This window comes from Bos indicus, chromosome 21, assembly GCF_029378745.1.
Source record: "Bos indicus isolate NIAB-ARS_2022 breed Sahiwal x Tharparkar chromosome 21, NIAB-ARS_B.indTharparkar_mat_pri_1.0, whole genome shotgun sequence".
NCBI lineage: Eukaryota > Metazoa > Chordata > Mammalia > Artiodactyla > Bovidae > Bos > Bos indicus.
In genome coordinates, this window is record NC_091780.1 from 29,549,485 (window position 1) to 29,573,497 (window position 24,013).

At 43.8% G+C, this 24,013-nt stretch overlaps 1 long non-coding RNA gene across 10 annotated transcripts in view; it reads left to right on the top strand.

Annotated features, from left to right (window-relative positions):
• The window catches only part of LOC109575668 (uncharacterized), a 142,309-nt gene that overhangs the window by 70,393 nt on the left and 47,903 nt on the right, over positions 1-24,013 (top strand). For all 10 annotated transcript variants that reach the window (XR_011562609.1, XR_011562615.1, XR_011562618.1 and 7 more), the window contains one exon: positions 975-20,027. This is a non-coding gene — a long non-coding RNA (uncharacterized lncRNA). The remainder of the gene's footprint in view (positions 1-974; positions 20,028-24,013) is intronic.

Below are 24,013 nucleotides of genomic sequence, written 5' to 3' on the forward strand. Positions count from 1 at the left end.
TAAAAAACTGCTCCATGAAATCACTCCACAATTTAATCTGCCCAGGTCATTACAAAGTGACAATGGGACATCATTTACTTCTAAGGTCACCCAAGGGGTCTCTAAAGCATTGGGCATTACTTATTATCTCCATTGTGCCTGGAGGCCTCAGTCTTCATGAAAAGTAGAAAGAGCCAACCAATTCTTAAAATCAGTGATAAAAAAGATAACCCAGAATACCTCCCTGGGATGGAAGCTGTTTACCAATAGCTCTCCTCAGTACTCATATTGCTGTTAAGGAACAGGTTGGTCTTAGTCCTTATGAGATGCTATATGGGAGACCTTTTGTTTATGTCAATGACCTCTTCCTAGATCCAGAGGCTCAGACCCTCCAGTCTTATACCACAGCCATTGGGCAATTCCAACAGGATATACGCTTGTGGGGTGTGAACCGAGACCCAAAAGATTATAAGGAGTCACCACTATATGCTCCAAGGACTCAAATCCTAATTAAAGTCTGGAAAGATGGGTCCCCAGAGGCTCAACTCCAGCCCACATGGAAGGGCCCCTACCCTGTAATACTTTCTACCCCCACAGCAGTCAAGGTACCAGGACATGACTCCTGGATTCACTACTCATGAGTCAAGCTGTGGAAGAAAACAGAAGAGGACACTCAATACACCTGTGAGCCCCTAGGAGATCTCAAATATCAATTCTGGACTACCAATGAGTGCCATTCTAATGAGCACCCCAAAAATCTGGTTTCTAGGGATAGTATTTCTCAGGACAGCTCTAAAAAGCCAACACAGCTTGCTATGGGTTGTACTCCAAAACAAGAGATAGATCTTCTGATCCCTGAACAAGGAGGGACTTGAGCCATCCTGGCAATGGGAATTTGGAAATTGGCTAATGCCTCTACTAGTCCTTGTTTTGCCATATTGATGCTGCTTGTTCAGTGTATTATCAATTGTTTAACCTGTTTTGTCTCTGCCCAGGTCAACAAGCTACAACGTGCAGCGCCAGTTCAACAAAGATACAAAGCACTACAGCCGACCACGGAAAATATCACTCACCCTTAGATGGACACCGCTATAAGGACTCTGAGGCCTGAGACTAGCAAGAGGGGGAGGCCCAATACCCCTCGCCGTCCCAGTTCAGCAGGAAGTAGCCAGAAAGACCTCGACGCCCCTATTCCCAAAGAATTGGGCCTCCCATCTCTTGAGGGGGTAATGTTAGGTAGTTAGAATAGGAAACATGTCCAGAATGGCGGTGGCTAAAAGACAAGGAAGGGAAAAGCCCTCGAAAACGGAACAAAGGAAGGTCCAAGGACTTGAGTGAGGACCTCGGGTAGAACAAACAGGACTCCTGGCCAGCCCAATTTACACAGGGCAGGCCCAGGGGGAGGAAAAAACATTAAAAAAGAGGAGCCAAAGGGCCAGGAGTCTCTCTCCCCACCACGCGCTCATTCTCTCTCTCTCCTCTCTGCGATTTTGGGTCGACATGGCCTCATGCCTTGAGGATGTATTTTCCTGTTATTTTCTAAATAAAACTGATCTGTAACACAGAGCTGTAACACTGATCTGTCCAAGAGCTATAACACGGTCTGTTTGAGACCTGAGAGCTGTAACATGGTCTGTCTGAGAGCTGTGACATGCCGAGGGCTTTAATGTCTGTCACTTCAAATTTTTGTTGAGACAGAACCGAGGAGACTTCACTCCCCTGACAATTCCACATATAAGAGTTGCCTAATCAGAGCTCAGAGGAAGGGGCTGTTATGTCCTCTTACAAGAATGAGCATTTGAAATCAGTTCCAGGTGGTAAGTTTCTACTACCTATGTGAAGTCCCTTCAGTTATTTTCTTACATGTTGTTTTTTAGTCATAAAATCTGAGGCTTGTCAGAGTTGGGAGTTGATTCCCCTTTCTTACTGGAGTAGGAGGCTCTGAGGTTGGGGATCCTGTTTCTACTACCTATGTGAAGTCCCTTCAGTTATTTTCTTACATGTTGTTTTTTAGTCATAAAATCTGAGGCTTGTCAGAGTTGGGAGTTGATTCCCCTTTCTTACTGGAGTAGGAGGCTCTGAGGTTGGGGATCCTGTCACCTGCTCTATAAATTTCACTATGTATCTGTAAGCTTCCCTTAGTTGGATATCTTAATAGATCCCTCACTTTAGCACAGCACAAAAGAACTGAGGTTGAAACCATCCTCGAATGATATAAAGATGTATGAATAAGACAGTGTAAACTTTATAGAATTATGGAAGTTTTAAGCAGCTTGTAAGGGGTTTAGAGAAGGTGCTTTGGATTAGACTGCATGCACTACCAGTGATACTGTGATCTCAGGCGTATAATCAAACATTTCTTTACCACAGTTTCTTGACGTATAAATGGTGATAGTTATAGTACCTACCAGTAAGTACTGTAGGATTAAGGTTTAAGTTTATTCGGGTAAAATGCTTAAAGTTTGAAATACTATGAAAATAATGTAACAATGCTGCTGCTGCTGCTAAGTCACGTCAGTCGTGTCCGACTCTGTGCGACCCCATAGACAGCAGCCCAATAGGCTCCTCTGTCCCTGGGATTCTCCAGGCAAGAATACTGGAGTGGGTTGCCATTTCCTTCTCCAATGCATGAAAGTGAAAATTGAAAGTGAAGTCTCTCAGTCATGTCTGACTCTTAGCGACCCCATGGACTGCAGCCTACCAGGCTCCTCCGCCCATGGGATTTTCCAGGCAAGAGTACTGGAGTGGGGTGCCATTGCCTTCTCCGAATGTAACAATAGACAGCCAATTATTGTTGCTATTCTTCAGTTCAGTTCAGTCGCTCAGTCTTGTCTGACTCTTTGCGACCCCATGAATTGCAGCACACCAGGCCTCCCTGTCCATCACCAACTCCCAGAGTTCACTCAAACTCATGTCCATCGAGTCAGTGATGCCATCCAGCCATCTCATCCTCTGTTGTCCCCTTCTTCTCCTGCCACCCAATCCCTCTCAGCATCAGAGTCTTTTCCAATGAGTCAACTCTTTGCATGAGGTGACTTAAGTATTGGAGTTTCAGCTTTAGCATCCATCCTTCCAAAGAACACCCAGGACTGATCCCCTTTAGAATGGACTGGTTGGATCTCCTTGCAGTCCAAGGGACTCTCAAGAGTCTTCTCCAACACCACAGTTCAAAAGCATCAATTCTTCAGCGCTCAGCCTTCTTCACAGTCCAACTCTCATATCCATTCATGACCACTGGAAAAATCATAGCCTTGACTAGACGAACCTTTGTTGGCAAAGTGATGTCTCTGCTTTTTAATATGCTGTCTAGGTTGGTCATAACTTTCCTTCCAAGGAGTAAGCGTCTTTTAATTTCATGACTGCAATCACCATCTATGGTGATTTTGGAGCCCCAAAACATAAAGTCTGCCACTGTTTCCACTGTTTCCCCATAAATTTGCCATGAAGTGATGGGACCAGATGCCATGATCTTCGTTTTCTGAATGTTGAGCTTTAAGCCAACTTTTCACTCTGCTCTTTGACTTTCATCAAGAGGCTTTTTAGTTCCTCTTCACTTTCTCCCATAAGGGTGGTGTCATTTGCATATCTGAGGTTATTGATATTTCTCCCGGCAATCTTAATTCCAGCTTGTGCTTCTTCCAGCCCAGCGTTGGTGATGATATCAGACATTGTGCTAAAGACAGCACAGGAAGGCAGCAGTCTCTAGGATCTCTGTGTATTCTCCTATTCTTACCTGTGATTGGATCCATGAGGAGGATTTTCTTGTCAACAGGATTTGGGAAATACCTTCTGGTGTTTACTGTGCTTCACTCTGAAGGTCATCCAAGAAGGTTTACCTAAAAGATGATGAGAATCAGTGTTTTGGTTGGTAAATATTTACAAACTCTGTGCATTCTAATTCAGAACACAGAATTCTGAGCCAGAGAGTGACAAGGACAAGGATTTACCAAAGGAGGAATAGTAAGTGATTTTTGTACCATCAACTATTATTCTTCCACTAGGAGCATCACATAGTTTCCTTTTTTTTTTTTCTTTTTAAATTTTATTTTGTTTTTAAACTTTACAAATTGTATTAGTTTTGCCAAATATCAAAATGAATCCGCCACAGGTATACATGTGTTCCCCATCCTGAACCCTCCTCCCTCCTCCCTCCCCATACCATCCCTCTGGGTCGTCCCAGTGCACCAGCCCCAAGCATCCAGTATCGTGCATCAAACCTGGACTGGCAACTCGTTTCATACATGATATTATACATGTTTCAATGCTAATCTCCCAAATCTTCCCACCCTCTCCCTCTGCAACAGAGTCCATAAGACTGTTCTATACATCAGTGTCTTCTGCTGTCTCATACACAGGGTTATTGTTACCATCTTTCTAAATTCCATATATATGCGTCAGTATACTGTATTGGTGTTTTTCTTTCTGGCTTACTTCACTCTGTATAATAGGCTCCAGTTTCATCCACCTCATTAGAACTGATTCAAATGTATTCTTTTTAATGGCTGAGTAATACTCCATAGTTTTCTTAAAGTTAAAAAAAGACAAAACTTCATCTGTGCTTCATCTGATGTTCATAAAATATTTAATAAATTTACTAGCCTTTCATGACTAAAATACTCAACAAAGTAGGAATAGAAGGAAGTGACCACAATATAATAAAAGTCATATATGAAGAGTCTACCTCTAACATCATAGTCATCAGGGAAAAGCTGAAATCTTCTAAGATCAATAAAAAAGGCAAGGATGCCTATGCTCAACACTTCTATTCAACATAATAACAATCCTAGCCAGGGCATTAATTTAGAAAAGGAAATAAAATGCTTCCAATTTGGAAAGAAAGAAAGAAAATTACATCTGTTCACAGAGGACATGACTTTATGTGTAGCAAAACCTTTAAAATTCCACAAAAAACTTGCACAGAAACTTTCAGGGTACAAAATCAGCATTCAAATATCTTCCCATGCATATTTGAATGGAAAATTCATTGTTCACTGACCATTCCAAAATGGAAAATAAGCAAGCAGTCCTATTTATTTTTAATTTTTTTAAAGCTATAGTCAAGAGGTAAGTTTAAATTTTTAAAAAAAATATTTATTTCTTTGTGCCAGGTCTTCATTGTGACATGTGGGGTCTTTAGTTGTGGCATGTGGGATCTAGTTCTGTGACTAGGGATTGAACCCAGGTGCTCTGCATTGGGAGTGTGTAGTCTTAATCACTGGACCACCAGGGAAGTCCCAACAATCTTATTTATAATAGCATCAAAAAGATGAAATGATTAGGAGTAAACTTAAGGAGATGGAAGGCTTACATACTGAAAACTACAAAGTATTGCTGAAAGAAATCTGACACAAGTAAATAGAAAGGCATCCCATGTTTATGGATTTTAAGACAATATTATTAAGCTGTTCATCCTACCCAAAGAAATTTAAAGATTCAATGCAATTCCTATAAAAATCCCAATGGACTTTTTTTTTCAGATACAGAAAAATCCATCCTACAGTTAATATGGAATCTCAGAGGACCCCAAAATAACCAAAACAATCTTAGAACAGCAAAACTGGAAGCTGCTGATTTCAGAACATATTACAAAGGTTGAGTAATCAAAAGAGTGTAGTAGTTGCATAAAGTGCGTGCTAAGTTGCTCAGTCATGTCCGACTCTTTGTGACCCTTTGGACTGTAGCCCACCAGGATTCTTTGTCCATGGTATTTTTCAGGCAGGAATACTGGAGTGGGTTGCCATTTCCTTCTCCAGAGGATCTTCTTAACTCACAGATTGAACCCGTGTCTCCTGCATTGAAGGTGGATTCTTTATCTGCTGTGCCATTGGGGAAGCCCACTGGTATAAAGATGGACTTATCAATCAGTGGAACAGAAGAGGTAGCTAGAAGTAAACAGAAATAAACTCTTGGATACATGATCTAATGATCTTCATCAAAGGTGTCAAGACAATGGGGAAAGCTTAATCCCTGTAATGAATGGCACTGGGAAACAAAATATCCACATGCAAATAATGAAACTCTTACACCATGTAGAAAAATCAACTCAAAAATGTAAGACTTGAAATGATAAGACTCTTAGGGTGAAACGTCATGAATTTAATCAGTAATGATTTCTTAAATATGATACTAAGTGCACGTGTATTAATAACAAAATGAGACAAATGGAACTTATCAAGCTTAAAACTTCTGTGCAGCAGAGGAGACAATGAACAGAATGAAAAGGATGGTAGAAAATATTTATAAAATACATATCTGATAAGGGGTTTATAAGCACATACCTGTATCAAGGCTGCGTGTAAGCCAGGAAGAGAACTTGATTTAACCATGATGGCACCCTGATATCGAACTTGCATGCTCCAGAATTGTAGGAAAACAAATTCCTGCAGTTTAAGCCACGTGGTCTGTTTTGTTATGGCAGCCTGAGCTGACTAACACAGTGGGAGAAGGAATTAAATAGACATTTCTCCAAAGAAGATACACAAATGGCCAAAAAACATACGAAAAGATGCTCAATATTACTAATCAATGGGGAAACATAGAATAAAAGCTCAATGGAAATTACCTCATATTTTATGATAGCCAGTATGAAAAAAAGCAAGTTTGGTAAGGATATGGAGAAACTTACACAGTAACACACACACTATTGTTGGAAATGTAAAATGTTGCAACCTTTATAGAAAACAGTATGGAGTTTCCTCTGAATATTAGAACTGCTATATGACCTAGCAATCCAACTCCTGAGTATATATTTATAAAAAATTGAAAACAAGATCTTGAGTAAATATATGCACATCTGTGGTCATTGCAGCATTATTCACAATTGGCAAGATGTGGAAGCAACCTCACAGTTCACTGGCAGATAAACATACAGATTATATATAAAATATATACATATTATACACACATCACATAATGGAATATTTTTCAGTCTTAAGAATGAAATTCTGTCATACGCTACATCAGGGATGGGCCTTGAGAACATTATTAAGTGAAATTAACCAATAAAAAAAGACAAATATTGCATGATTTCACTTGGGTATCTAATCAAATTCATGGAAACAGAAAATAGAATGGTGGTTGCCAAGGCCTATGAGGAGGAAGAAATGGAGAATTGTTGGTCAATGGGTACAGGGTTTCAGTCATGCAAGATGAAAAAGTTCTACAGATTTGTACAGCAATGTGCATATAGTTAGCAATAGTGCACCACACACAAAAAAACTGTTCAGAGGATAAATAAAAATATGTAGAGGTATGGTGAATCGTGGGGTACATGTTCCCTGTCAAGAGTATCTCTCCATACCAAAACCTTTGCAGACATATGTTTGGTTTTCATGTCTCTTACACTACTTTTAATAACCTAAGGGAACAAATGGACTTCTTTGGTGGCACAGTGGATGAGAATCTGTCTGTCAGTGCAGAAGACACAGGTTTGATCCCTGGTCCAGGAAGATTCCACATGCTGTGGGGCAACTAAGCATGTGTGTCATAACTCCTGAGCCTGCATGCGCTCTGCAACCAGAGAAGCCACCACAAGGAAAAGCCTGTGCACTCCCAAGTAGAGAGTAGCCCCCACTCACTGCAACAAGAGAAAGCTCACTCGCAGCAGCGAAGACCCAGCATAACCAAGAATAAATAATGAAAAAGAAACTAAGAGAATAGAAATCCATATGTGGAGAATCATGGAACTAATCTATATTGTTTTCTCCAGTCTAGGCAGATTAACTCTTCTAAACTCTCTGAGCAGCAGAAGAGGAAGTGAACTGCTCACTTCTATTTTATAATGAGTATACTTCATTTTATTTACCTGATGCTGTCTCTGGTCAGCAGTGAAATGTGGGAAAGATCAGGGAGACTAAATAGTTAGCTCAAACCCTTTCCCAGAATCAAGACAAAGAATTAGGTTCACCTTAGCATAAGAAGATCATGTGGTGTGGTTAAATATATATGCATAAATAATATATCGACATAATATATTAATCTCTTTCCTATTCTAAGAGATTTAACCCAGTGACTGAATCTCTATGAGCTTAGTATTAGAAAGTTCTTTGGTGAATTTATAGTTTAATTAAGGTGGCTTTAATTGCCCTTTAATTAAGAATGTTTAGCAAAAATAATTTATTAAAAGTGATAAATTTTAAACATAAAACTATTGAGAATTATACTGGAAAACCTATACATCCACCTTCATTCAGGCTTACGTCAATACTCTGTCACAACCACTTCAGGTCTTTTAATCTCTATTTCAGAATTCAAAAATAAGATTAAAAAACTAACCAACACACAGTGAAGCCACCTGCCAGCCCTTACTCCTCTGGTGCTGAATTTGGTACTTCTTATTCACATTTAGATTTTTAAATATTCTCCTTTTTTTTATTTGCAATATATATTTATTTTAATTGGAGGCTAATTAGTTTACAATATTGGTTTTGCGATACATCGACATGAATCTGCCACGGGTGTACTCGTGTTCCCTGTCCTGAACCCCCCTCCCACCTCCCTCCCCATATCATCCCTCTGGGTCATCCCAGTGCACCAGCCCCAAGCATCCTGTATCATGCATCGAACCTGGACTGGCGATCTGTTTCATATATGATAATATACATGTTTCAATGCCATTCTCCCAAATCATCCCACCCTCACCCTCTCCCAGAGAGTCCAAAAGCTGTTCTGTACATCTGTGTCTCTTTGGCTGTCTTGCATACAGGGTTATCGTTGTCATCATTCTAAATTCCATATATATACGTTAGTATACTGTACTGGTGTTTTTCTTTTTGGCTTACTTCACTCTGTGTAATAGGCTCCAGTTTCATCCACCTCATGAGAACTGATTCAAATGTATTCTTTTTAATGGCTGAGTAATATTTCATTGTGTATATGTACCACAGCTTTCTTATCCATTCATCTGCTGATGGACATCTAGGTTGCTTCCATGTCCTGGCTATTGTAAACAGTGCTGTGATGAACATTGGGGTACATGTGTCTCTTTCAATTCTGGTTTCCTTGGTGTGTATGCCCAGCAGTGGGATTGCTGGGTCGTATGGCAGTTCTATTTCCAGTTTTTTACGGAATCTCCACACTGTTCTCCATAGTGGCTGAACTAGTTTTCATTCCCACCAACAGTGTAGGAGGGTTCCCTTTTCTCCATACCCTCTCCAGCATCTATTGCTTGTAGACTTTTGGGTAGCAGCCATTCTGACTGGCTTGAAATGGTACCTCATTGTGGTTTTGATTTGCATTTCTCTGATAATGAGTGATGTTGAGCATCTTTTCATGTATTTGTTAGCCATCTGTATGTCTTCTTCGGAGAAATAGACATAGACATAAATAGACATTTAGTTCTTTTGCCCATTTTTTGATTGGGTCGTTTATTTTTCTGAAATTGAGCTGCAGGAGTTGCTTGTATATTTTTTAGTTTAATTCTTTGTTGCTCCATTTTTGATGTATAAATGATTATATATAATATATATGTGTGTGTGTGTGTGTGTGTGTGTCTGCTGCTGCTGCTGCTAAGTCACTTCAGTTGTGTCCGACTCTGTGCGACCCCATAGACGGAAGCCCAGCAGGCTCCCCCATCCCTGGGATTCTCCAGGAAAGAACACTGGAGTGGGTTGCCATTTCCTTCTCCAATGCCTGAAAGTGAAAAGTGAAAGTGAAGTCGCTCAGTCGTATCCGACTCTTATCGACCCCATGGACTGCAGCCTACCAGGCTCCTCCGTCCATAGGATTTTCCAGGCAAGAGTACTGGAGTGGGGATATATGTGTCTATATATATATATAATTTGTTTCAACAAAAGGTCTCATATTTATTACTGAGCCAATTCCTGCCCATTCTTCCTTGGGGAAGTATATGGAAATGTCTTTGAAAGCCTAAAGAAAATAATAGACTTCATCAGTAACTTACTAATATAAGTCAGCCCTTAGAGCTGGGCCTTCTCCTCTACCTATGTGCAGGGAGTAGCCTGACGCCACTGGATGTCTGTGAGACAGGGATGAAGACTTTCCTTACTGACTGTGCCCTGCTTAACTGAGCAAACACTGAGCATTTTCCTAACTCTCCCTGACACAAAACATTTGACGATGCTAGTATCCTGTTCTGCCCCACTCCACCCTACCTGTTCCAGACAGGGCCAGGCACTCCCATCCTGTGTATCTTCACAGAGAAGTTCACTCAGCAGTGCAGGCTAGCAGTCTATGGTCTTTAAGGGACCAGCTCCACATCCTTCCTATAGAGCCGGCTTACAGCCTGGCTTTGCGACCTCCACCTCCACTCTGTTCTCCCAGCATCTCCCTCAGTGCTCTCCTCTGGGGATCTGTAAGGGTTCATGGCCTTGGGTGCCTGTGGAAGAAGATGCTGAGATAGCCCAGACCACTGTCCAGAGCCAGGCCTGTCTTCCTTGGAGTGTTTGGGGCAGGAAGGTGTGGGGAAAGTCAGGGTGGGGATCTTGGTGGGATGGACGAATCCTGACAGGCTGTGACAGACCAGCCTAATGTGAGCTAGATTTGGTTTCTTTGGTTCCCCTACAACTTGGCCCCTCTGAGGAAAGGCACCAGGAGGGATGTGTCTGTGGGTGACGGAGGGAGTCCTAAGGAGACCTGGAAGTTCGTAACTGCTGGACTGGTGTCAGGCTGAAGTTAGGGCTCTGTTCCAGTGCAGGAGAGAGAATATTTTTCCAAGAAGGGGTTTGGTGGCTCTCTGCCTGGGGACTCTGGGAAAATCTGAGCATAATGTGTGTTCTATATCTAAGGGACAAATCGCTTGACTTGAGATCAGGGTCACAGGGCTGGGGGAACTGGGGTTCCTCAAACGAAGGGGATTGGGGGGTCTTTTGGCTGATGTAGAATGTGCAGGTTGAGAGAACTTGGGATCTCTGAGGCTGAGGAAATCGGGGGTTTCTCATTAAGGAGCTTTAAGTTTCCCTCCTACAGGATAGTTGGGGTCTTGAGGATGAAAGGATTAAGAGTTCCCAGGCTGAGGTCTTTAGGGACTCTGAGATTAGGGGCATTTGGTGTCTCTGCGGGTGCCATTTTTAGGGTGCCTCAGACTGAGGGGAATTGGGGTTACTTCAGGTATTTGGGGATCTCAGCACTAGGGCATTTCTTGTTTCTGTGGGTGAAGGGACTTGTAGTCCCTGAAGCAGACGAGATGCGCGCTCCCTTCAGGTTAGGACGTGGGTTCCTCAAAGCTGTTGGGATTTGGAGCCTTCCAGCCTGGAATTTGCAGAGAAGGCAATAGCAACCCACTCCAGTACTCTTGCCTGGAAAAATCCCATGGATGGAGGAGCCTGGTAGGCTGCAGTCCATGGGGTCTCTAGGAGTTGGACACGACTCAGCGACTTCACTTTCACTTTTCACTTTCATGCATTGGAGAAGGAAATGGGAACCCACTCCAGTATTCTTGCCTGGAGAATCCGAGGGACGGGGAAGCCTTCTGGGCTGCCGTCTATGGGGTCGCACAGAGTCGGACACGACTGAAGTGACTTAGCAGCAGCAGCCTGGAATTTGAAGACGTCAGGCAAAGGGTTTACGAGGGTTTCGCAGGGCGCGTTCCTGTCAGTCTCCCCGCTGTCCTCCGGCGCTGCCCACCCCTGTCTGGCAAGAGCTCCGCGATAGGCGTCATCCAGTCCTCCCCAGCTGAGGCGAAGCGAAGGACGAGCAGCTGGCTTGTACAGCCGCGTCAAGCACAAGCCACCAATCGGCGTTGCGACCGAAGCAGACCAGCCAATAGGAGCCGGGGAGGTGCGGAGCGCGCAGAACGTCCCGCCCCACCGATTGGGTCCCGCGCTTGTCTCCGAGACCTCCAGCGCGCAGGCGCATCTTGCCAGGTTTCATAGCTTGTTTTCAGGCTGCTGCTGCTACTACTATAGTGACTATAGTGAAGTCGCTCAGTCGTGTTCTACTCTTTGCGACCCCATGGACTGTAGCCTACCAGGCTCCTCTGTCCATGGGATTTTCCAGTCAATAGTCCTGGAGTGGATTGCCATTTCCTTCTCCAGGGGATCTTCCCAACCCAGGGATCGAACCCGGGTCTCCCGCATTGTAGACAGACGCTTTACCGTCTGAGCCACCCGGGAAGTCGCTTCAATCGTGTCCGACTCTGTGCGACCCCATAGACGGAAGCCCACCAGCCTCCCCTATCCCTGGGGTTCTCCAGGCAAGAACACTGGAGTGGGTTGCCATTTACTTCTCCGATGCATGAAAGTGAAAAGTGAAAATGAAGTCGCTCAGTCGTGTCCAACCCTTAGCGAGCACATGGACTGCAGCCCACCAGACTCCTCCGTCCATGGGATTCTCCAGGCAAAAGTACTGGAGTGGGGTGCCATTGCCCTCTCCGTGTTTTCAGGCAATGCGTTTTAATCTTGCACTTGAAGTGGGCGGTGCTTCCTTAGGGTGGATGTTTTCATCCAGTGCCCTGAATTAGAATCTTGGCTCCAGGAGACTGTAGTCGTGCTCCTGAACTTTCTCCTGGCCCACCTGTGCCCTACCTTGTAAAAACTGTAGGTGATGAGTACTGTTTTATTCAGGCGACAACTGTGTAATTAGCTAAATTATGATGAAACACGAGAGAAACAGCATTTGGTCAAAGATTTAAACGCAACGAATGAAATGGTAAGTATATTGGGAAAAACGTGGAGGATTTTTAACCTCAAAGTAGAAGTGTCACTGATGAGTAATCTGTATGTTTAATGTAGGTATTAAAAGTCTTCAGAAATGAGATATAAGTAAAACCCCAAAGCCCTGCCAGTGTTTTCCATAGAACAAGGCATTGAATTGGATCTACAGAGGTAAGTTTGCTTGAGACCTACTGGCTTCAGAAGATAAAATAGGGCCACCGTTTCTGGCCCTTACATATCTTTTCTCACAGAAAAATAACATGATTTCCATGTATTGGAAGCAAGATGACTGACTAGAAATTATCAAGTGGGGCTGTTACAGGTAGGGGACCACTTCTAGGGCTTGAAACTGGGCTCTTGTCTAACAGTCGGAAATGAATTGTGCTGACAAAGCAAGGGGTTTTATTGGGAAGTGGCACCTGGATGGAGAGCAGTAGGATAAGGGAACCCCAGAGACCAGCTCTGCCATGTGGCTCGCAGTCTCAAGTTTTATGGTGATGGGATTAGTTTCCGGGTTGTCTTTAGCCAATCATCCTGACTCAGAGTCCTTCCTGGTGGTGCACACCTTGTTCAGCCAAGATGGATGCCAGTGAGAAGGATTCTGGGAGGTGGTTGGACATGTGGTGTCTCCTTTTGACCTTTCCCGAACTCTTCTGGTTGGTAGTGACCTATTAGTTCCCTGTTCCTTACCAGGATGTCCTGTTGTAAATCAACTCATGCAAATGGTTATTATGGTGCCTGGTCAGGGTGGGCGGTTTTAGTCAGCGTGTTTCCCCTAACAGGGCCACAAGTGCTGGTTGGGAGTCTGGATGGAAAGATGTTACCAGGAAAAGTGGGTTTGCCTCTGGGTGGTGTTGAGCCGGAAGATACAACCCAGCCAAAGCTCATGGGAAGGAAAGGTGTATTACTTGCAGAAGTATGGAGAATGCCAGGGAGCTTTCCAGAGCAATGTCTCTCCAAATGGCAAAATTAGGGAAGCTTTAATCTATGGGAACAGGCATGTTGAGGCTTCCATTGTGGTTCAGATGGTAAAGAATCCACCTGCAATGCAGGAGACCGGGGTTTGATCCCTGGGTCGGGAAGATCCCCTGGAGGAGGGCATGGCTATCCACTCCAGTATTCTTGCTTAGAGAACCCATGGACACAGGAGCCTGGTGGTCCATGGAGTCGCAAGGATTCAGACACGAGTGAGTGACTAAGATTTTCATTTTACCGGCATGTTCATGCAGGGCCTCTGCCCATGGCAGAGTCCAAGCTTCAGCTGATTGAAGTCTTGAGAGTCAGAACCAGTCACCATCAGCATGGGTTACATTCCAGCTGATCTGGTCTTAATATAGGTATAGATATCTGTTCTTCATAATCTTTCCCCTTTTAAGTTATTACAAAATATTGAGTGTAGTTCCCTGTGCTATAGAGTAGTCCTTGTTTATCTGTTTTAATTTTTTAAAATGTTGATTTTATTTGTTTATTTTATTTTTATTTTTGGTTGCACTGCGTCTTTGTTGCTGTGCACGGGTTTTCTCTAATTGCAGCGAGTGGGGACTACTCTTCATTTTGTTTTTGTTTTTGTTTTTTTTACTTTTTTTTTTTAAATTTTTTTTACTCTTCGTTTTGTTTCGAGGATTTCTTACTGCTGTGGCTTCTCTTGTTGTGGAGCACAGGCTTCAGGGCATGAGGGCTTCTGTATTTGCAGCACGTGGACTCAGCAGTTGTGGCTCCCAGGCTCTAGAACAAAGGCTCAATAGTTGAATGAGAAGCCCTCACACTGCAATGAGAAGCCCCTGCTCTCCTCAACTAGAGAAAAGTCCGCGCAGCATGATGACCCAGCACAGCCAAAAGTAGATAATAAGTAAATAAAATTATAAAACAACAACAACAATAGGAACCCACAAAAGTCAGAGCCGGTATCAGATAGCCTGGTAATTAGGTCTGGTTGTCTCTGGTTTATTGCCCTGCGGCCTTCTTTCTGAAATGCAAAAAGAAAGAAAACTACAAGGGGTGGTCTGCTGTAAAAGTAAGCACCAGGTTGTAAGTAGCATGGAGTTAAAGGAAAATAGGTGGAGGATGTAGCTCCTGCAGTTAGGGGACAGAAAAGCAAATTTATTTGCAGACTACAGATTAGGAACAGTGAAGTAAAATCTAGGAGGGATCAGGGCTGCTCAGTGTTCTCTTTATCTTCTTTGTTCTCAGGAAAGAAAAGAAAATTATTCCTCTCTTTTTCTTTTCCCTGTGACATTGATGGACGCAGCTTAGACCAGAAGGAGCAGCCTTCAGGAGCCCAGCTTCATTTTCCCATTCTTTATAAAAGCACTGTAGCAGAGTTTGAGACACCACCAGGAGAAAAACAGAAGTTTAATAACTTGTATATGTCATGTGTATAAGGGAGCTACCCAGGAAACCTGAGTCACTTCCTGAAATGTCCAAAGCCATCACCTCAAATACCATTTCAGATAAAAATAAAAGAAAGACCTTGGGGAAGGGGGGGGAGCCCATTATGACAGGTTATCATGCAAAACACAGTAAAGAAGCATATGATTGTTGCAGATTTAAGTCAGGATCTCTCCATTGATAAGTTCTTTGGGTTTTAATTATCCTTCTATTTCTGGTGCAAAGAGGGTAAGCCCTTAAATATGAGATTTCTCTTTTGTAAATGTCCTTCACAAAAGGGCAATCACTTCTTAGTTTTCTGAGATTCCTGTTTTGTTTTGTTTGTTTGTTTTTTCATTAGACTGAATAATCCTTATACCAGAGAGGCATATTTTGGGGTGGCATATTCTACTCACCTTGACATGGTTATACCCTACTTTGCTTATGCATTCATCTGTTGAAGGATATCCTGTTTTTTTCAAGATTTTAGCTATTATGAATAATGCTGCTGTGCATAATTCCATCCTTGTTTGAATTTGTGATAAATTTTCAAAGCAGTTGAGTCAATATTGAAATCATAGTTGTTGGATTGCATTGTTTAGCTTTGGAAAACACTGCCCAACTGTGTTATAAAGTGGCTGTACGTACATGCCAGCAGCAGTGAGGGAGACTTCTTTTTCCTCACCCTCCAGCAGTTGATATTGTCATATATATGGAGTTTAGCAGTCCTAAAAGGTGTGGTGTGATATCGCATGATTTTAACTTGTTATTCCTTAATAGTATGATGTTTTTACAATCTAATTCTTGTAAGGTATTTACTATCTATATATCTTTTTTGGCCAGGTGTCTTTTCACATCCTTACCGAATTTTTTATGGGGTTGTTTTAGAGGTCTTTATCTGTTTTGAGTCCAGATGCTTTATTAGGTATGTAGTTTACAAATATTTTTCTCCCAGTTCATGGTTTGTTTTTTGACCTTATGAATCAGGTCTTTCAGAGTAGAAATATTTAATTTTATAAAGTCCACAATATTTTTTTCTTTTATGCACTTGCTTTTTGTGGGCTAACCTCAAAGCTCATGATCTGCAGACCAAAGCCAAAGTCATGAAGATTTTCTTCTTTGTTTTTCAGTAATTTTGATAGTTTTGTATTTTAAAGTTTGTGTTTATAGTCATTTCATTTCATATGGTTTCCAGTTAATTGTTCTGTAACAATTTTGGAAAAGTCATGGGCTGTTTGGTTCTGTTTCAGTTTGATTTTCCCCAGTTTCATGGAGGCAGCAGAACTGCCCTCAGGGGGCAGGGCCTCCGCTGAAGGCGAGGGTGGCTTGATCTGCGCTTTCCCATTGGCTGGCAGGGAACGTAAGCCCACCTCCTTGAGTCACCCTGGGGATGTGCGTTCTGCCTTTGGACTTGGCTCCCAGCACAGCTGATGGGAGCCCCATCTCCTGAGAACCTGCCCTGGCTTTGGTTTCTGGAACTCGAGGGTGGGGGTGGTCAAGTCCATGCTAATGGGAGCCAGGATCCCTCAGGACCCACCAGGACTTCAGCTTTGGGACATTGTGGGGTCCTGTTCACTCAGACAGGAGCCTGGTCTCCTCAGGACCTGCTGGTAGGTGGTCCTGCTGAAGAAAAAGGTGAAGAAACGTGAGGAAGAGTGGGGGAAAGGTGCCTGTGTGTGGTTGACTGCTGAGGAGTGTCTGTCTTCAGAGGGCCAGGTGGGGAAGGACTTGGTGTGGAGAACCCAGTGTATGGCCAGTTTTGTGTGTGTGGTGTGGGCAAAGTACAGTGCTGCTCTTCAGCACGTGGTGCCCAGTTTTCCCAGCACCGTTTATTGAGGGGACTTTCCTTTCCCTGGTGTATGTCTTTGGCTCCTTAATTCTTGTGAGTTAACAAGAGTACATGCCCTTAGAACTTTTCTGGGCTCTCTATCCTGGGCCTGTGGTCTGTGTGCCTGTTTTTGTGCCAAGTCCACACTTCTTTATGGTGGCTTTGTAATGTAATGTGAAGTCTGGAAGTGAGATGCTTCCAGCTTGTTCTCCTTTCTCAGGTTTGCTTTGGCTATTCTGGGTCCTTTGTGGTTCCTCACACATCTTAAGATTATTCTGTTTCTATGAAAAATGTCATTGGAGTTTAGGTTGTTGTTGTTTAGGCGCTCAGCCATGTCCAACTCTTTACAACCCCGTGGCCTGGCCTGCCATGCTCCTCTGTGCATGGGATTTCCCAGGCAAGAACACTGGGGTGGGTTGCCTTGCTCTTCTCCAGGGATATCCCACACCTATCACCCTCCAATTCTGCATGAGCTACACTCTGCATCTATTATCTTTTAATTTTATGCTAGTCACATCCTGATGCTTAACTTTACAGCACTTGATCTGTAAACACCCCTTGTAGTTTGTTTTCCCCTCTTTGCATTAAGGAAAGAAAGCTGTAGTGCAATCCACAAAAGACAATGGACCTAACTACTGGAACAGAATCCCAGACCCAGGTTACCTGAAGCCAGCCTATTGACTGTTTTGAAACAATGCAGAAAGAAAGAATACAGGATCCTTACACCTTTGCTCTTTATCTCCAACCTCTGACTGTGAGCCCCGACTATATCATCTCCTTGATTCCCCATGGCGGGGGCACAGTTCCTGAGGCACGGGCCTACTGTGTTCTTTACTCTGCCAGCTTGGGGATTAAAGCCATCTTTCTATTTCCTCCAAAAAAATTTATTTCCACGAAGGTGTAAGGATCGTGTATTCTTTTTCCTTTTTGCATTGTTTCGAAACAGCCAATAGGTTAGTTCTGAAAAGAAGAAAACTTAGTTATCAATTCAGACTGTAGATTAGGAACAGTTAAAGTAGAAAGGGACTCAAAAGGCAAAAGAGAAAAAGAAAACTTATTTCACTGCAATGTAAGCAATATCTTTAAGTTTGCTGTTGTGGGAAATGGCCACAAGGAGGCAGGATTTCTTCATGCCCTACTCCTGTTACTGCAGTAACCAGTGCCTCAGCATTACTCCTAGGTCACGATTGTAAATTAGAGTGGCATGTGCCAGAAGAAACCATCAAAAGTTGTGTCTCATTAATCCTTGGTTTGTTTGTTTGTTTGTTTTTTCATTTAATGTTTCCTTTTTTTGGAGGATAGTTGACTTATGTTTATGTGATTAAAACAAGATATGATATTACTACACTACCTAAGGGGCTTCCGAGGTAGCTCAGATGTTAAAGAATCTGTCTGCAATGCAGGAGATGCATTTTCCATCCCTGGGTGGGGAAGATACCCCTGGGGAAGGAAATGGCAACCCACTCCATTCTTGCCTGGAGAATTCCATGGACAGAGGAGCCTGGTGTGCTATAGCATATGGGGTCACAAAGAGTAGGACACAACTTAGCGACTAAACAACAACAATCCTGGCCTGGATTCTTACAAAAAACTGTGAATTGGTCTCTTCAGCCTTTGTATGTTCCAGTCCCCCACACTTAGACACCCTTGGATGCCTCTTCCCACGTGTCATTTTCTGCTCAAATATCTATAATGGTGGGACTCTATTGTCTGCTCTTCAGCATCCCTTAAGGCCCAAATCTGCTCCCCTAAGAGTCTGTTATGCTCCAAAAAGCTGGCTCACTCATCATTTGTTAAGTACACATATTGCTTTCTCTTCTTTGGAGCTTTGTTTATGCCTGAAAATGTTCTCTGTTCTGCATTACTACTGTTAAAACCCTTACCTATCCATTTCAAGCTTTAACCATGTTCATAATTCTAATTTCCTCCTACCATCTCCCCACTCACACCAGACGGCTCTTACTTGAGTTCTTTTAACACAGTGCACTCCTTTGACCATTTCCTTCTTGTTTGTCTTTAATTGTATGCTGCCTTCAACCATTTTTCCACTTTCAACTGGATTTTAACCCTACTTTTGAAAGGGGATTACAGTGTCCTCAGTTTTGGACCATCCAAACCTTCCATCACAATGCTTTGCAGGTCGTGGACATTCAGCAACCCTCACATTGGAGAGACAGTAACACCAAGTAGGAATGTATAAACTGGAGAGTCAGGTGGACAGGGATTCCAGTCTCAGGGAAATTTCTCAGTAGCTGTGAAATTTGGGCAAGGTAGTTAACTTCTTTGAGACTCAGATTCATTTTCTATGGGCATAGTATTGTATCTGATACACAGGAAAATACATGTAGAGTTTAACATTTATTAAGTATCTAACATATGGCAGTGGCAAGTGTTTGTTTCATAGAATTTTTCTTCTGGAATACCTTTAATTCCTTCTAACTAAAGACATTTTAAGTCTCTCTTTTTTAGTCTTACTTATGCTTACAATAATTTGCTAGCAAGGCAAAATTGGCACAAAGAAAGCCATTTTATAGATAGACCTGATATTGTATTTACAATAAGGTCTATGTTTATTTTGAAAATACTGTGAAGTAAAAGTCGCTCAGTCATGTCCAACTCTCCAGGCCAGAATACTGGAGTGGGTAGCAGTTCCCTTCTCCAGGGGATCTTCCCAACCTAAGGATCTAACTCAGGTCTCCTGCATTGCAGGAGGATTCTTTACCAGCTGAGCCACCAGGGAAGCCCTGAAAATACTGTAGTACTTGTCAATTAAATAGATTCACATATATTTATTGAGCACCTGTTTTGCATCACTGTTGTAGGTATTGGGGATACTGCTGTGAATAAGATACAGCCCTTGCTCTCTACTTTGATTCTAATGTGTGAAGTGATTCCATAGACATCTAAGAAACATGGTGAAAAGCTTGTGTAAAAATGGGGCCAAACCTGCTTTTTAGAATCCCAAATTCCATTTTGGGGTCATAAAACTCAACTGTTATGGCAGTTTTGGGGGAGTCCAAGAATGGTTACCTGGATTTTTATTAATCTTTTTTCTTTTTCCTTTTGTAAATTGAAGTGTAGTTGATATTCATTTGTTACTGAGCCTTACCGCAGTAAAACCAACTACTGACACCTGGCTGTGGTAAAGCAAAGTGCAGCGTTTATTGGAAGGCACCATACAAGGAGTCTGGGACAGCTACTGCTTAAAAAGCCTGCAATCGCCAATGGGCAAGGTGAGGGAGGTAAGCCAAAGGGTACATGACCACCCCATGCACAATTCTCCGACTGGTTAATGGCGAGGTAACAGGGCGCGTCACAGGAGTTAACTTAGGGTTAGGCATTGTCCTTAAGCATCATGGACTCAATGGACATGAGTCTGAGCAAACTCTGGGAGATAGTGAAGGACAGGGAAGCCTGGTGTGCTGCAGTTCAAGGGGTCACAGAGAGTCAGACTTGACCAAGCCACTGAAAAATATTAGGCTCCAGTAGACCTGGAGGCTATGTACTCTGGTCACGAAGTAGTGAACTAGTTAGCATCTTCCACCTGGAGGTTTTAGCATCTGTAAAACTACTCAGGAAATGTACTCAGCTGCTACCATCTAGGCACTTATCAGAGGAGCTAAAGCAGAGGATATGGGTGAGGGAGTCTGTCCCTGGGAAGGCAGCATTTGGTTTTGCTTGGTTACACTTTATATGCTACAGGTGTACAATATCAAGATTCACAATGTTTAAAGGTATACTCCATTTATAGTTGTAAAATATTGGCTATATTCCCCGTGTCTTGTAGCTTATTTTACATAATAGTTTGTACCTCTTCATCTCCTACCCTATAATGCGTCCCCCTCTTCTCACTGGTAACCACTAATTTATTCTCTAGATCTGTGAGCCTGCTTCTCTTTTGTTATATTCAGTAGCTCCTCACATTTTTTAGATTCCATGTACAAGGGATATCATGCAGTATTTGTCCTTGTCGAACTGACTAATTTCACTTAGCATATGCAGGGTGTTTTGTTACCCAGGCTTTTAAAAGCTAGGACTCAAAGAAGCAATGTCGTGGAGGCAAGCTGAATATGTATTTTTTCCTCTGGTCAAAACTAGGTAAATCTTTAAGTCTTTGTGTGTGGCAGCTGGATCTGCGCTTTTTTCCATTTCTATTCAACTAACCTAAAGTAGTTGTCAGGGAGTGAAAGTTGTTCCTTGCTGGCACGTTGACAGGAGCTCCCAAAACACTGACACCCTTCCTTTGCAGCCACTTAGGTGAGTCCTGTCCATAGCACAAGGGTGCTTAGTCCTCTGCGCCATCCGCTTCCTGGGAGTCCAGGTCGAGTATGGGTGGGGGCGCCCAGGTCGAGTATGGGTGGGGGGCGCCCAGGTCGGGAGGAGCCGGGGGCGTGGAGGGCGTGGTTGGGGCGGAGCGCGGGACGTAGAGGGCGTGACCTGAGTGTGGTGTGGGTGTAGTGGGCGTGGCCAGGGCGGAGCATGGGACGTAGAAGACCTGGCCCGGGCCGGGCGAGCCGCAGTCTGAGTGCTCCCTGGAGCCTGCAGAGTCTTACTCCGTAGAGGGTCGCCATGAAGATTTTGAGGAGCCCGAACCGTCGGCTGGCTCAGCATAAGCCCAGGCCGCCGCCGCAGCTCGAGTCCAGGTAAACGCGAGGGGAGGTCCCGCATCCAGGTGCTTGCGAGGGGGTTGCACTCCCCGGGCCGCAGCCTCTGCGCGCCTCCTACACCCTCCCGCGCTGGGGTCCTTGGCTTTCGGAGCTTCAGGCCGTAGTAGCCTGCCGCAGCTCCATCCGGACCTTGGCGTCGGCCCCCTCCCGGGACTCCTGCGTGCTCCGCGGCGCCCGAAAGCGGCCAAAGGGCCCCTGAGGCAGCCCCCTGCTGCAGATCTCCCACCTGAGCCAGGAGGCAAGCACAGAGGAGGGAGAGAGAGAGAGTCATAGTGGCATCACCTGGGCGCCCACCTTCCGCCCTGGGAGAGGCGTTCCGTGCCGCACCCCTCCTGGCCACCAGCTAACTCGCAGAGGAAGGGGAATGGATGCTGTTTGAGTATTTTCAGCTGTCTGCAAAGCTGGTAGATGCTGCTGTTACCCGTCAAGTCGAAGGGTGTTCACTTCCAGCAAGACATTAATTAAATCTGTTCTCTGGCTATGAGCGTGCTTTTTTGTTGTTAATTTAATTTTGGCCATGCAGCGCAGCTTGTGGGATCTTCTGTTCCCCAACCAGAGATTGAACCCTGGCTTCTGGCAGTGAAAGCACTCAGTCCTAACCACGGGACTACCAGGAAATTCCGTCACCTCCCTCTGCTTTTTTTTTTTAAGAGTTAGATCGATCATTTGCAGTGAACTTTGAGTGATGGTTTTAGTTATTGAATTAGGGTGGAATTAGCGTGATGGGGAAAGAGTTCGCAGGGTGAAAAAATAGGAATACTAATAATAGAAAAAGAGGAGGAGGAGAAGAAATAACTTCTCTTTGCTGTTCATTACTTGCCAGGCACAGTTTTAAGCTCTTCTATTGATTCGTTTACTTGGATGGTAAGGATGGGAGTTTACTGAACTCCAAGATGGGCTGAAACACAAGTTGTGAGAATTGAGACATCTGGGAGGAGGGATGGAGATGAGTCATAGTGAAACGGGGGGATAAATGGTGAACCAGGGAAAAGAAGGAAATCAGTAGAGTGGAAATTTGAAAAAAGTTCTCGGGGTTGGGAATGGGGGTAAAACATTCAGAGAACATGGAGTAGCTGATTTGAACTTTGAGATTTCTGTTGTCAGGGGTAATTGGAGGATAAGAAAAGAAAGAAAAGATTTGATGGGGGGGGGGGGTTGTATTCAGTGATAGTAAAGCTGGAAAACCACAGGAGAAAACTGCTAAGATGCAGAGGAGAGGAAGATGGATCAGGCAATGCAGATAGGTTTGAGGGGATGTCACTGCTGCTGCTGCTGCTAAGTTGCTTCAGTCGTGTCCGACTCTATGCGACCCCATAGACGGCAGCGCACTAGGCTGCCCCGTCCCTGGGATTCTCCAGGCATAACACTGGAGTGGGTTGCCATTTCCTTCTCCAATGTGTGAAAGTGGAAAGTGAAAGTGAAGTTGCTCAGTCGTGTCCGACCCTCAGCGACCCCATGGACTGCAGCCCACCAGGCTCCTCCGTCTGTGGGATTTTCCAGGCAAGAGTACTGGAGTGGGGTGCCATTGCCTTCTCCGGGGGATGTCACTAACGGAAAACAAATTCAGAACATGGACTCTGTAAGGGGCAAACTAAGCAGACATCATGAAAGTCTGTCTACTGACCTGGCTTGGATGGAGCTCTGGCAGAACCACTGTAAGTGTTCCTAAGCCAGGGTAGAGTTGAACTGTGGTTGGCTGGTGGGTGGGAGAGTTGGTTGACAATCAGACAGGGAGGAGACATATAGGTGGGTTTGATTTATCTGCTTTTAACCCCTTGCTAGTTGTAAATGAGAGACCAGCTTTTTATATGTGTGAAATGAGTATTAATTAACAGCAGGTAGCTCTGACTCTTATTTTCTTAAACTGAGAGCATCAAAAGTCCTTTTGCAATGACCTGCATTATCCCCAGGAAGCTCCATAACTCATGTCCCCAAGCCTTGCTCCTTGTGCCAGGAGATTTAGTGGGGCTGACTGGCAAGCCCCTCAGGAAAGCCTATGGAGTTCAGCGCTGACACTGCATTTGGTGCCACTTTTTAAGCCATTTCACTGTGTGTAAAGGTCCATTCATTTACTCTAATGTGTACTTTCCAAAGCTTTTATGAGGTGGTCTCTTGAGCTTTCCTATTCGTCCAGGAGTTGATGCAAAGTAGTTTGGAATAGATCCAAAAATCAGTAAGTGGAAGAAACTCCATAGCTGTCTTTTTTTTTTTTTTTTTTACAATCTTTTATTTTAAATTGGAGGATGATTACTTTATAATCCTGCAACGGTTTCTGCCAAACATCAACATGAATCCTCCATAGGTATACATATGCCCCCTCCCTCTTAAAAACCTCCCTCCCCGTCCCACCCCTCTAGGTGTCACGGATTGGGTTCCCTGTGTCATACAGTGAATTCCCACTGGCTGTCTATTTTACGTATATACAATGCTACTCTCTCAATTCTTCCCACCCTCTCCTTCCCCAGCTGTGTCCACAAGTCTGTTGTCTATGTCTGCGACTGCACTGCTGCCCTGCAAATAGGTTCATCAGTACCATCTCTCTAGATTCCTATATGTGCGTT